This window comes from Sorex fumeus, unplaced genomic scaffold (genome assembly GCF_029834395.1).
Source record: "Sorex fumeus unplaced genomic scaffold, SorFum_2.1 ptg000007l, whole genome shotgun sequence".
NCBI lineage: Eukaryota > Metazoa > Chordata > Mammalia > Eulipotyphla > Soricidae > Sorex > Sorex fumeus.
Window position 1 is genome coordinate 29,386,148 of NW_026606064.1, and position 15,733 is coordinate 29,401,880.

At 35.0% G+C, this 15,733-nt stretch overlaps 1 protein-coding gene across 1 annotated transcript in view; it reads right to left on the reverse strand.

The window, feature by feature from the left end:
- The window catches only part of ANO3 (anoctamin 3), a 245,243-nt gene that overhangs the window by 138,054 nt on the left and 91,456 nt on the right, over positions 1-15,733 (reverse strand). The gene's annotated exons all lie outside the window — the stretch shown is intronic.

Genomic DNA, 15,733 nt, shown 5'->3' on the forward strand with positions numbered 1-15,733 from the left:
TCTCTTTTCTAGTCAGTTGTTCTAATTTTTAAAGAGGATTGGGTAACTAAATTATTATATCACCATTTAATAACAGCACATGCGGTAGAAGAGTAGAGAATGTAAGAATCTAGTCACTAATATCAGAAGAGTGGTTATTTCTGTTGAAACAAAATATGGCAAACAATTCAGGCATAGTGAAGTTCATTGCTGCATATAGCTTTTTGTAGCTAAATATGGTCTGATAATATGGTTTTCAATACAATGATTCATGGTAACAGTAATTTTAAAGATCAAGTAACTTTGATCTTTAACAGCAACATGTGGCTGTACTAAAGTATCTAAAATACTGTTTATAAGTTCAGTCAGTTTCCTGAAACAAGACAGGGTGATGATCTTAGGATTTAAATGAGTTGAGTATAACATGAACTATCAAGAGGCATACACACTGTAATTTGTGAAATCAGAGTTTTAATTGTAAAGAGCAACTGCAGTCAGTCTCTACACTGACTAGTTAGAAATGCAAGAAAATTGCACTTCAGAAAATTTCTAAGTTTGAGAACAAAAATTTTTATACAACAGTACATTTTAAATGCAAAAGTTTCAAATGTCATTTTATTGAAATGTAATTTAAAGAATTTGACTTTGAATGGTGTTTGGAAAAATTCAGAAACAAGAATGCATTGTTGTGGAGTTCATGCCCAATTCAATCAGTTTAACCAATGGCTGAACAAACACATATAATTCTACATTCTCTAAAAAAATTATTTGCTGTCATGATTATCACATTATCCATGGTGACACTCAAATCTAAGCAAGACAAAAGTTTTATAATAAAAGATACTTGATGATTTCCAAAAGGTATTAGGAAATGAATATAAAATATTAGTTATCTTGTGCATCTAATGATAATACATCAAAATATTTAACCTAAAACATATTTGGCAGTATTTCAAGTTATTTGAATAATTTTCCCTACGAAAACAATCAGATTTACACAAAGTCAAACCCTAAAAGTAAAAAAAAAATATTAAAAATCTAAGGAAAGTGACACACTTAGACCAAATTCAAGACAAAACAGAAACCAGAAACTGAGAAATAAACTGCATACCTGAGTGATTAAATTATATTTAATACTGAGGACACATGTAGATCATGTAATAATGTACTTTTAAATGAGCTCTTTTTGCATGTGTTGGGTGCCACGAATACAATGGAGAAGGAGTCATGCTGCCACATTTTCCCAAGCTACATTTAGGAAACCTCAGTTTAAAATATTTGAAGTAGTAAAAATATTTGAAATAGTAAGATAACCCTTCCTTGGGTCCTGAATTCATAACAGATCAAAGACACGCAGATGCCTAAACAGTATGGGGAAATTCACCACCACAAAAGGTTACATTATACTAGGGTATGATGAATTCATTTGCAGGTTTGCAAAAACAAAACAAATATGTCAGAGCAAAATATAAAACAGGACAAAAATAACCAACAAAACAAACAAAAAAACATCTCTGAAACAGGGGAATAGCTTGGAACATTACCCCGATCAAAGTCTACTGTTTCACTTTGAATATTTAACTTGACATGGCAGCATTTCAGATCAGGGTATCAAAGTTTCTGGCACTGAATAACTCCTCAGTATCATCATCAGAGTTCTGGGTCTTATGTGGAAGTTAGGGAACATCACATAAAGTCCAAATCATGCTATTATAAACTTCTATTATTAATTATATTCTCTAAGAAGACAGATAATGAAATCACACATAACCTTTTCAGGATGATAAGCCTGACATAATAAGAAATAGATTGACTCCTGGAGGAAAAATGAGCATTAGGCTAAGTTCTTTAGAATTGTACTTTTTTCATTATCCAGCAAGTCTATCTACCTCTTTTCATCTCCGCAAATGTTTTGTCAATAAAATAATAATTGCTTGAGACTTGGCAAATAAAAGAAAAAAATTATAAAATGGATGAATTAATCAAATTAGCTACAAATAATCTACTTAAAAGTGAATCTGAAACTTTAAATAGATAGTACTTAAACTGTATTGTAGAATATTAATGACTATTTACTATGAGTTTCATTCTTTCCATATCAATGATACTCATGCCATTACTTATCAAGAGATGGAGAGAAATGTGAACTCTGAGGTTCCTTTGGTATCATTTAAGATTATGGCGCTGCTTGTTTGTATTTAATGTAAAATTTTTTACGCTTAATTTAATGTAAAATTGTTGAGTCTCTGAACTCTAGCATCAAGGAAAAAAAATCAAACAACGTTTTAACCATCTTTGCTAAATGGACAGTACTCAGAGATAAATGTAAATTCATGAATTTATGTAAATTCATAAATGCATGGAATACAGTGATTTATAAATGTATAAATTCATAGAATGCATATAATTCCAGAGTTCATAGATCCTTTAAAGCTCATGTTTAAACTTCCCTAGAGCTTTCTAAACTGTAGGCTAAGAACCTAGAGGTCAGAGAGTCATAATTCTCCAAGTTTCAGAAACATTTTTCTTCTCTAACGAAGTTCCTCTTGCAATGACTTGGCAGAAAGATGCTCAAACACTGAGGGCAAACATGCTCCATTCACTCTGGAAACTCTCAGCTAAAATTCAGCGTAAACACATGAATAAATTTTTAAATTAGGTAGCAGTGTCAGGAAATGTTCAGGATATTTGGGGAATGGAGAAAGAGTACAGCCAGTAAGGTGCTTGCCTTGCATGTGACTGATCCGGACTCAATCCCCTGCATTTTAAATTGTCCTCAGAGCACCACTGAGACTGACTCCTGAATCCAGAGCCAGGAGTAACCCCTGAGCATCATGGAGTGTGGGCTAAAAACAAAATGAACAAAAACAAACGGTTCAGGAATTTTACCTACCTTTTTAATCATTCCTTTTTGAAGAACATAACAAACAAACACAAAACACTACCTTGTGTTTGAAACCAAATTAAATCAAGATATTTATGTTGCTTTGATACTGTGATGATTATGATTTGTGTTTGGAGTATAAGTTCTATTTCCTATCATGTGTTGCTGTGAATAATTAATATTTCAGCATCTTTGTTTATAGAATAGTAATATATAATAAAAAGTAATATTAAGACCTATTTATTTGTCAAAAAATTGTGAAGATGGTGACTGATATTTCTAAAATAAGTAACAATAGTGCCAGACTTCTGAGCTGTGATAAATGACAACTGTCATCTAAAATGTGATTAGACAGATACAATATGGCTTTGCATTCCAAACTTTAATCACATACACGTTTTGTCATAGCCACAGGCACTTATCTATATTTTTTCTTTATGTCACACTTTTTATTAAACAGCCTTTGTGAAATATAAAATTAATCTCAAGGTAAGCTTAGTGGGCTGTTTTATTTCCAAACAACATTAAAACAGAGTCTTCTATTAATTTTTTTCAGTCTTACTATTCAGTTTAAAAATAACATTAAAGCTATGCTTCAGTAAACACAGAGCTAGAAGTCATAAAGCCTTAGCATAAATACTATCTGAGATTCGAATTTTCCTAGACTACAAAAGCAAAACTAGATACAGGTGGTAGGACTCTGATGAAGCAGCCAGGTAGCAGTATCCTAGGAATCTGAGTTTCAGCCTACAAGATGCAGCTCCTAGAGCGGTGAACTAAAAGGTTGTACTGATCTCACAGTTGCACAGAAACTAGCTTATGTCATCTTTAGCATGTACCCGTTGCAGCATTTTAAAATTAAAACTAATAGGTAAAACATCACTTATAGAAATAAAGCATAAGCTAACGGTTGTAACATTACTGTCAGTTGACATTAGTTTCAAAGGCTCTATGTTGTTGATGTACTCATAAAAATCAGTTATATTGTCATCTTTAGGAGTTAAAACTCAAGTTTTTAAATCTGTGAAAGACCTGAAAGGTCATTTCATTGCAGTTTATCTTTTATTCAACATTAACTCTGGAACAGACCGTGACAATCCTTTCCAACATGTTCCTATACAAATGATATCCACATTTTGGTATCCACATCTACATATACAACTGTATTTCAGTAGGCTATGAAGGAAACAAATCACATATTATGCAAGTCAGTTAAATAAAATTTAGAGATAAATATATATTAACCTAAAAGACACACACACACACACACACACACACACACACACACATACTGCTCTGCACAATAAGTTCAGTAACTACTTCTAGTTTATATGCTAGAGAAACAAAATGGCTTTTATCGTGTAACAGATGTTTCTTGATTGTCTACTAGTCCCTGGGAGTTTTCAAGGTATCAGTGATAAGGTTGTGAAGGATATTAAAAAAAGTAAGTGTTAAAGTGAAGTCTTCATATTCAAGCATGAGCAAAAACAATAATATTTTTTAAGCACTCATTATACACTGAAAAAAGTGTCTTACTCTTGAGCATAGTCCATTCAACATATAAATGAAGCAAGTAGTACAATTAAACATTAGGCGTTTTTTTGCAGGTAGACAGATCAGGGTTTGAATTCTGGTTCAGTCTTCCAAACTAGTCAGATAGACTAGGATTTTATTAATGTTTGTGATCACTGATTCCCTCATTTCTCAAGTATGAGATGAATATTCCTCACAATATTGAGTTCATTACTTAGCAACAACCATTGATTTTATTTGCTTCTGTCTTAGTTATTGTTCCAGGCATTAGTAAATAAAAAAAAGTGAACAAGTTAATCTTACATTTTAATATGTGGATGAGAATGAATGTATCTAAATCTTATTTGTGGGCTGTTAATGCAGTGAATTCATTATTGCAATAATTAAATAATGATATTTTTGGGTGCAGAATGGGGAGCACATGCATAAAAAATAAGATAACTGAATTATTATTAAATTTCAATTATTAAAGCAATGGGTGATTTTAAATGACAAATAATTTCAAAATATTATGCATCTTAAATAATGCATTTAAATATACAGCTGCAGCTTTGGGAAGTAAATATAAAAGATAAAATTCATAGTTGTGAAAGATAACAAAAGGTAGAGTTATTCGACAGTTATGTTATATTAATAAAAATATATAAGTGAGATGACTCTATAGCTAGCTACATCAAATAAAAAGAAAGAATATATCAATAATATAAACTATAAGAAATAAAAGATCAAGTCGTGTCAAAGTTGCTTAGACTAAAACTTATTTGAACACTCTAAAAGTGAAAAGGAGATTTGAGATAGAATTTAAGACCCACATATCTAAGTTCTCTAATTTATTACTAAGGTACCAATACTCACTATGATTCTAATGCTTCAAAGGAAAATCTATTTTATCAAATATTGTCTCAGTTATATATAACCAAGCTCTTCCCTTGTTATACTTAACCCATCACTCATGGTCTGTAATCAACAGACTTTTGCTAATATGTGTTGAAAAATAAAAGTCTCAGAAAACTGAGGAGCTCAACTGCCATTTACCAGATTTGGAAAGTTAATCATAAAAGTTTTCTGAAATCTGAATTTATTTTGTGGGGATAGAATGAGGAGTTGGGCCATCCCTGACTTTATTTGAAGCTTACTCCTGGATCACTCTTGGCAGTATTTATGAGACCAAATGTAGTGCCCAGGATTAAACAAGGGTCAGCCACATGCATGTCAAAATCCTGGACTCTTGTACTACCTCTCAAGTCCCCAAAAGCTGGGTTTCTTTCACTATCTTTTCACAAACAAAAAGTAAAATTAGGGTAGTGAAGTAGAATAAAAATTTGCATTTCCTGAACACTAAGACTCCATGGGTCTCCTTCATAATAAAATTCCCTTGTTCCATCATATAAATATAAATGTTCTTTTTTACAAACTTCCCAGGTCGTATTGTACCACTGCAGCACTGTCCTCACATTATTCATCAATTTGCTCCAGTGGGCCCAGTAAAGTCTCCATTGTGAGACTTGTTGTTACTGTGTCTGGCATATCAAATACATAACGGGTAGCTTGCCAGGCTTTGCTGGGTGGACGAGATACTCTTGCTAGCTTGCTGGCCTCTCCAAGAGGGGCGAAGGAATCAAATCTGGTTTAACCTGGCTGGATGCGTGCAAGGAAAACGCCTTACTGCTGTGCTATTGCTCCAGGTTGTATTGGCTTACAAAAATTAATTTCTACTTTTCAAAAAATTCATAAATTTTATATTGTTACTTTAAAGTAGGCAAGGGCTATTTTGGAAAATAATATGGAAATCCTTCCAAATACTAAAAATTGAGCTTCCAGGTGACCCAAAATATACCCTGGGGGGACAAAAAAACACCGCAAAGAAGCCATCTGCATTCCTATATTTACTGCAGTACTATTCACAATAGCCGGAATGTGGAAATAATCCGAGTCTCCAAAAACAGATGACTGCATAAAGAAATTAGGATTCAGTTACACAATGGAATAATACGCAGCTACAAGGATAAGTATGTCATCATGAAATTTGCTTATGAATGGATGGACATGGAGAGTATCATGCTGAGTGAAATGAGTCAGGAGGAGGACAGACATGGAATGATTGAACTCATTGTGAGAAATAAAAAAAAAAAACATAGTATGAGACTAATACTCAAGGTCAGTAAAAAATAAGGGCCATGAGAACTTGTCCACTGTTGGAAGCTTGCCACAAGGGGAGGGGAAAACAATTAAAACAGAGAAGGTACCACTATGACAATGACAGTTGGAAATAACTCTGGGCAAGAACTGAGTGTTGAAAGGTAGGAAAAGGGACAAACACGATAACCTTTCAGTACCTGTATTGCAAACCATAATGCCCAAAAAGAAAGGGCGGGAGAAGTAATTGGGAGAAATGGTGGTGGAAAATGTACGCTGGTGAAGCATCATGTATTGGAACTCTGTGTAACTCAAAACCAATCAGGAACAATTTCACAACTGTGTATCTCCTGGTGATTCTATATTAATTAATTAGGCAAAAAGCTGGAGCAATAATAGAGCAGGTAGGACTTTTGTCTCACACACAGCCAACCCAGATTTGATTGCTGTCACTCCATATGGTACCCAGAGCCCTTTCAAGAGTGATTCCTGAGTGCAGAGCCAGTACTAAATCCTGAGTTCTGAGCACTACTGGGTGTGGCCCAAATGTCAAAAATAATAATAAATTAAAATAAAATAGCAAGGTACAGAGATTTATATCAGATCAGCAAATACCCCTTCCCCATTCCCACTGCTGTTTATATGAACCAACTGCAAATATATTTGGGCAGGAAGAAAGGTCATATGGAAGTATTTACAAGTGGCATTTATGAGAATTTAAGTTCAATCGGCCTATCATCAACTTCACACACCTCACATTTCAAAACCATCACTACCAGGTATAGCCCTGGTGTTCTTCAGTTAGCTGTGAGTCTGAACAGTGCTCCATTACTGGTCCTATCTAGCTCAAAACTCTCAAGTTTGTATCACGAGCACAGAACATCGTCAGGAGTATCCAAATTCCACTGGACATGAACCCTGGTGAAAAAAGAATACACATACATAGAACATCGATTTGTTGTTTGTGACTATTTCTGTGGTATCTAGCCTTTGCCTGATTTTTGCTGAGAGTTATGTGCTACAAACAGACCAGACAAAAAGAGTAAATAACATTCAAAACTTCAATTTCAAAGCCTGCTTATTACTCTTAAGTTCATAGCTATAGTCTCAAAAACTTGGGTAGTATCTCTATTTTATCATCTCCGTGTTTTTATATAAAAAAGAGGGGATGCAGAAGAATAAATGACTGATTTCTGAGAAGTCAGAGTAAATCATAAATATTGAAACCGTCTTGAGGAATTCAGTCAACTTTAAGTCACGAAGTTGCCCAACAAGCAAGCTCTCATATTCGAGTTAAAACAGGACAAAGGAGCCACTTTATGAACAGTCTGGAGAAGCTGGAGCTTTGAAGTGCTAAATTTTAGCTTCTCCCACTAAAATCCTCAGAGTTTGTGAATAAAGAATCAGCGATTTTTGAGTTTAAACATGGTTAGGGCTGATTTTTGAGAACTATGGACACCGAAACATTGCAAAGTTGGTGTTGTATTGCCTTTCATATTTGCCATTAAGCAAGGTAAGTTTCAAGTACACATAATTCAAGATGAGTTTTAATAATAGTACTTAATAAAAATATTATAAATCCAGAGAAAATTTAGATAATTTCAGCTAAAAATCTCTGCTGTTTTCCTGCTTTGAGGCAGTATTACTAATACTCTATGGGGAAAAAAAAGATAGATTTCTAGACCCAGTTGTATAAGAAAAGTACTTTGATATTTGTTGCTGGACCAGATCCCTTTCATTTTATAGATGCCAGTAGCATCTGTTAAACTCTAAAATCTGTAAAATCTCTAGCCAAAATGAGAAATCCCCTGACAACAGTATTCTTTTATTTTCCAGCTACCAAGGGAAAAATTGCTTACTAGAGAATGACTGAGATGAAAATTTACAAGGACATCATCAGTATTTTGAACACTCTAGTAAATACCTGAAGTTTTAAGATATATTAATTTCCACAAAGAAAACATAAACACAGTTTTAATAAGAGAAAATGCAAATTCATAGATCTTTACGTACGAATCCTTAATTCTCCTTTAACCATTTACTACTCTTTTAAACTTTTAAAACAGACAAATTTCCTACAGATGTTTTGCTTGTTGATTTGCATGTTTATTGTTAATATTAATGCTAAATACAATATTAAGCAAATTTTGGCTATACAAAATTATGAGCAGAAATGTTAATATATGCAGATCAGAAAATACGAACATAACAAATTAAGATAAAGAACATATTTGAAATCAACATTTTTTAAAAGGTAGTTTTCTTAGCTACATATAAAAATATCTTTATCCAACTTACTTCTATATGGTACTAACTGGGGATTAAATCTATATTTGTGAGGAGTCTACAAAAGTCTATTCCATATCACAAGAATAAAACTTTTTTTTTTTCACCTTTATTTTATTTTATTTTTTTTAAAGTTGTAGATTTACAATTTTTTGTGCTTTGGTTTCAATTATACAATGATCAGATACCCATCCCTCCACCAGTGCCCATTTTCCACCACCATGGATAATATCCCTCCCACCCCCATCCCCCCATCCCCCCGTCTCTGTGGCAGGGCAATCCCCTGTGTTCTCTCTCTCCTTTTGGGTGTTGTGGTCTGCAAAAGAGGCATTGAGTGGCAAACATGTTCAGTCCATAGTCTACTTTCGACATGCATCTCCCCTCCTGGGAGGATCCTCCAAACATCCTTTATTTGGTGCTCCCTTCTCTATCTGAATAGCCCTTTCCTCTAGGATACCCGGCTGGCCTCTAAGTTATGGAGTAATCCTCCTGGTGCTGATCTCAGCTATTCTTGGGTATTAATCTCATACTTTGTTACTTTATATCCCCCAGATGAATGCAATCTTTCTATGTCTATCCCTCTCTTTCTGACTCATTTCGCTTAGCATGATACTTTCCATATTGTACCACTTGTATGTAAATTTCATGACTTCATCTTTTCTAAGAGCTACATAGTACTCCATTGTGTAGATGTACCAAAGTTTCTTTAACCAGTCATCTGTTCTTGGGCATTCAGGTTTCTTCCAGTTTCTGGCTATTGTAAAGAGGGCTGCAATGAACAAACAAGTGCAGATGTCACTTCGACTATACATTTTTGCCTCTCTGGGATATATTCCCAGGAGTGGTATTGCTGGGTCAAATGGGAGCTCAATTTCTAATTTTTTGAGAATCGTCCATACTGTTTTCCAGAAGGGCTGAACCAGTGGACATTCCCATCAACAGTGAAGGAGTGTCCCTTTCTCGCCACATCCACGCCAGCATCGGTTGCTTTTGTTCTTTTGAATTTGGGCCAGTCTCTGAGGTGTGAGATGGTATCTCATTGTGGTTTTGATCTGCATCTCCCTGATGATTAATGATGTAGAGCATTTTCTCATGTGCTTTTTTGCCATTCGGATTTCTTCTTTGAGAAAGTTTCTGTTCATTTCATTGCCCCATTTTTGGATGGGGTTGGATGTTTTCTTCTTGTGGAGTTTAACCAGTATTTTGTATATCCTGGATATCAACCCCTTGTCAGATGTGTATTCGGTGAATATCCTTTCCCAACAAGAATAAAACTTTTACAAACAAGAAGCATATAGCTAGCAAGTACTGTGAACTAAACAAGCTTTAAACAGGTTATCGATGATTTTTATGTGTCAATTAGGTATTTTTTATTTGACTTTCAAAATTTCTGAGAAAAAACATGCAAGAAGTTCTTATTTTGTTTATATAGCTTTTTCACCCTCTTTGCTTTTTCAGTTAATAGAAACTCTTTTTAATAGGTGCTTTATTTTATTTTCTACCCATCTCTGACTCTTAATTGTTCAGTGGAGCAATGACACACTAGATTTCCAGTATTTAATATTCTAGGCTGCTTTCCTTATGTTATAAACATATAACTTTTAAGAACTGCCACTAATTTTTGCCTTTATTCTTCTCCTTCACCCACTCCTTAAATTTAGTTAGTGGAGGGCATTAGTAAGCAAGGAATGTTTCATCTACAGTGCAGAGGTAAGTGAGAATTGTTTTTATAGATCACCTTACACTAAACAACTATCTTTTTCCAGATCACTTTTCCTTATTTACTTTCTTCCTACATTCTTGAAACTTCTAAGTAACCGCCTTCTCATTCTAGATATTTTTCCCCCTAATACTCATTTTACTCCAAGTTTCAACACAGATTCAATTCAACTAGGAACTAGTGCAACATTACCTCTATTGTTAGTGTACATGACTAATAAGGCATCCTCCTATTACCCTATTATAATTACAAATATTTCCCATTATAAGGCACTTAATAAATTTTGAGTAATTCTTGAAAATGAACATTTTTATTAAAACTTGTAATTCTTGAAAATGAACATTTTTATTTGTATATACAAAGACTAGATTTGCAAAGAGATTACAAGTTGATTCCTCACAAATACCCTATAATGTAGGTATTGTTTCCATATGTCTCGATAGGCATGCACACACACACTCTCTATCTCTCTTGCTCTCTCTCTATTTCTCTATCTCTCTGTCTCTCTCCCTTACACACACACACACACACACACACATACACGCATAGAGAGTATCTTATATAAGGGAATCAAAGGTACATAGGATTGGAATTGAAACAACTTTTTTTTTAACAACACAAAAGTGGATCAAAATCCATGTGTCTTAAGGCCAGGGATAATTTCTTTACTATCATTCTATATGGAAAGAATTATATCTGAGGGAATGGAAAGATAGTACAGCAAGTAGGCCGTTTGCCTTGCATGTGACTTGCCCAGATTAAATCTCATATGGTCCCCCAAGCACTGCCAGGAATAATTTCTGATCACAGATCCAGGAGTAAGTCCTAAGCATTGCAGGTTGTGCCCCAAAAACTTTAAGAAAAATAGAAGGAAGAAAAGAAGAAGGAAAAAAAGAATGATATCTGAGGCTGGAGAGAGTGTAGCAGGTAGGGCACTTGTCATGCATATGGTCAATCTGGGTTGAATCCCCATAATCCCATTTGGTGCTCCAAGCAGCACCAGAAGTAATTCCTGAGTGTGGAGTCAAAAATAACTCCTGGCATCACTGGGTGTTGCCCCCAAAACACAAACAAAACAAAAAGAATTCATATCTATAAAAATGGCTTAAAAATCTTATATCCTAAAGATCTATTTGCTAAACAAAAGTCTTAGGTTTGGGGCAATTATTACTTTCAATCAACTTTATAGTGGTTATCTTAATACTTTTTACTTCTTTATTGAGAAAGGTTAACATCTAAGATTCTGAATTTTATTGACAAAAGGCTTTTTCTATGCAACATTGAGGCAAATGAGGGATTTGCTACATATGCTTAAAGATTACCTCTATTATTTATGTTAGGGGCTATATGTTCATACTGGTTTTAAGGATGCTCTAGTCCCCCAACAGTTTATCAGTTAGCTGAGTGTGCAGCATGTCACAGTGGTTTACTTTTGGGTCTGAGGTAATACGTGTATTTCTGAGTAATATGTGTGTAAATGCACACTGTCCTGCAAACCCAGCGTTGTTCTACAGTCTGTTTCTCTACACTATGCGCTGTAGTCAGCTGTGCTTCTTCATTTAGCATCTGTGCATACATAAAAGACTGCACTTTTGTACTTGTTCTTCCTCCAGTGTTCTCTTTCTTCTTTTCCTTCCTTACCAAGGTACATTTTTTCATCCTTTGAATGGTTATCAACCTCTGCTTTTGGTTTATTTTCAGTTACAGATGGTTGAGACAACACAGTCTAAGTGAAAGTATTGCTAGAAGTAACAGCTCAGATATTATTGTGATTATAAGCTCAGTTCTCTTTTACTTGCTCAATCCTATCTTTCCCCAAATATAGATGTAACTATATGTGCACTCATATGCATTATACATTATATATAAATGCAAATGCAAAGCACAATACAGGCTCACACAGAATTTTATCACGCTGTTATAAAATCTGGTCGTACTCATGAATATATGCTTTATTTTATTCTATTTTATTTTATTTTACTTTAGGAGGGCCTCAAGCAGTGCTCAGGAGGACAAGAATCCACTCCTAGTCATATTTTGACAACCAGACTCAGGCTCAGTGCTAAGGCCTGAGAGTATGGGGCTACGAGGGCCTAGTGCTACTGGGAACCACCAAGACCATCCTGTTAGTGCTCAGGTGACCTTGTGGTCTCAGGGACTGAATCTGAATCAGGTGCTATAACCACTGCAAGATCTTCCAGCCCTCTGTCATTCCATTTCAATTAGGAGTCTTGAAGTTCTAATGACAAACATCTAATAGCATAATGCCAAACAAACAACTATAATTTCTCTAAGAAAGTTTTTCTTATCATACAGGAAAGCTCTAAATAGTTTAGGAGTAGGGTTGATTAGCTTCAAGAAAAGCTGGTTCTGTAGATCAAAATGCACTTGTCTCGATTCTCATTGCTACTACTATTATGTTTCTTCTCTCTCTCCATCCCTAAATAATGCCATGTTTGTTCAGGGTGTTTTTTTCCTTTTTATCTTTGTTTCATTTCTTCATTCCTCCAAAAGCTATAGGGTGAGAGATTAATTTTCTGTATACTTCTGTGAAAAGAGTTCAGAGAAAAATTCAGCTTGGGTATTTTGTCTAAAACTATATTTTCATTAAAATTAAGCAGATGGAGAATTATGGCAGTTAGTTTTAGGGCAGAACAAAAAGGTGAGGTTCTTCCTGAACCAAAAAGGAAGTTATATATGGGTAAAACCACAGATAAAAATCTGTTATACATCTTTAAATCAACATATAGAGTTTTGAAATACATTTATTGGAGTTAGAAAGAGAGTAAAGACTGTTTCTGATTAAAATGATGAACTAATTTATCTCTTTTGCCTAAGTGGAGAATACAAGTGATATACATTTGTATTGGCTATCATTGATATCCACTGATATTAAATGACATGGGCTGGAGCGATAGCACAGTGGGTAGGACATTTGGCTTTTACTCAGCCAACCCGGGTTTGATTCCTCCACCCCTCTAGGAGAGCCCAGCATGCTACTGAGAGTATCTCCCCCCAGGCAAAGCCTGGCAAGCTCCCTGTGATATATTCGATATGCCAAAAACAGTAACAACAAGTCTCACAATTTGTTGTGAGATGTTACTGGTGCCTGCTTGAGCAAATCAATGAACAAGGGGAAAGCAGTGCTACAGTGCTATCAAATGATATTCATATTACCCGTTACATTCCTTAAACCTTTTCAAGCTTCTTAAGGAGGAATGTCTGAAGTGTGGTGGTCTCAGCAGCTCATGTGGTGTAGATCCTCCAAGCTCAGTGAATTTCAGAGCAAGAAGGGGAATAGCACTGGGTTACAGCTACCTGTTTATATCTTCCCCAGCTACTGTCTTACCATTAGCTCATTTAAATATTAGTAGTGTAGGTTGCCTATGTCTTTGCACTGTGAAAAATAGAAAAGTGGACACTACCATTTTTTTAAGAGAGAGAGAATTAAGAAAGTTTTTTATTGAAGAAAACCCGTCTAGGGATTTGTGAGAGAAGAAAAGAGATAACATAGGCTTCCCAGGGATTAAAAAAAAAAGGAAGAAATATAGAGAAAGGCAGACAAGAACAAGGAAGAACAGGGGTTAAAAGCAAGCCAGGGTACTACTAATTTGTATGGTAATTATCAATAGTTCTTTAATTTGTACTGAAAGATATTTATGCTTGCTTTTCTAAATAATCTCCTTTACAACAATTCATAATGATGCAATGAATATTCTAGCTCATTTATCTCCGTGGAAATCTCTGGCTATTTTTTAATTTGAGGAGGGGCACACCCAGTGGTTCTCAGGACTTGATCCTGGCTGTGTACTCAGGGATCACTTCTAAAGGGTCAGGAGAGCACATGAGGTATTGGGGATTGAAGCTGGGTCAGTCATGTACCGGACAAGAGTCCTATCCACTATCCTATCACTCTGGCTACCACTTTGTTATTTTACAATCACAAATTCCTAGAGACACAAGTACTAAAAACATTAATTTTAAAGCCAATTTTTTTACCTCTTTCCCTATAAACTTTGACTTAACTCTTGAAGAGCACAATAATAACTATTCTACCTAAAGTTGAAATGTATTTCTAATACCCTTCCTAGTCCTCTCCCAAGTCCCTTCATTTATCTTAGGCTTATCATGAGGTCCTATTGTGAGTCAGACTCTGCAAGTTGATGATGTATTTATGAAGAAAAGCAGCCCGTTGTCCCCATTTGTAAATACAGCATGTTTTTTTTCTTTTTCAGAGAGACAGATATGAGAAGAAGCAATTAAAACTTGATGTGATTTGTGTAATAGAAATGTAGGTGCAAGTGCTCTAAGAGCAGAAAGAGGGAGAGACTGTCTAATGAAAGAGGAAGGTCTTTATTCTAAAGGAGCATTCCTTTTAACAAATGACAGTGAGGCAACTAGACATCCGAATTGGAAAAGAAAAAAAAAGGAATCTAGCAAAGACTTGACCATTTTTACAAACATTAATCTGTCACAGAAGATAGATTCCCATGTAAAAGGCAACTCCATAAAATTCTTACAAGATAACAAGAGAAAACCTAGATAATACTGGGTCTGGTAATGCCCCCACTTTGTTGTGTTTTGGGGTCACACCTGGGAGACCATATGGGGTGCCAACCCAGTTCAGCCGCATGCAAGGTAAGTAAGCACCCTATTAATTGTACTATGGTTCCAGTCTCTGGTGATGTCCATTGTTAATATACAATGTCAAAGACATTATCCATGAAAGAAATACTTCATAAGCTGTACTTTACTAAAATTTTCTCTGGGAATGATGGATGTCAAGAGGGTGAAAAAACAAGTCACAATTTGGGAAAAATATTTGCAGAAGGCCAATCTTATAAAATAATGGATATATAAAAATATAAAAGGAACTACAAATCTGTAATTAGAAGATCACCAGGTCAGAGGATAGTACAGTGGGTAGGGTACTTTCCTTGAATGGAGTCAACCTGGATATTATTCCAGCATCTTATATGCCCCCTCGAATACTGTCAGGAGTAATTCCTGAGTGTACTGCCAGTGGTAAAACATGAGCATTGCAGTGAGTTTCCCCCCAAACCAAACCAAAACCAAACAATTAAAGAAAAAGGGCAAAATGGTGATCTTATAAATCACCAAAGAAGATATAAAGATGACAAATACGCATAGAAAATGATCTGCCATATTGAATGTTATCAGGACCATTACAAATA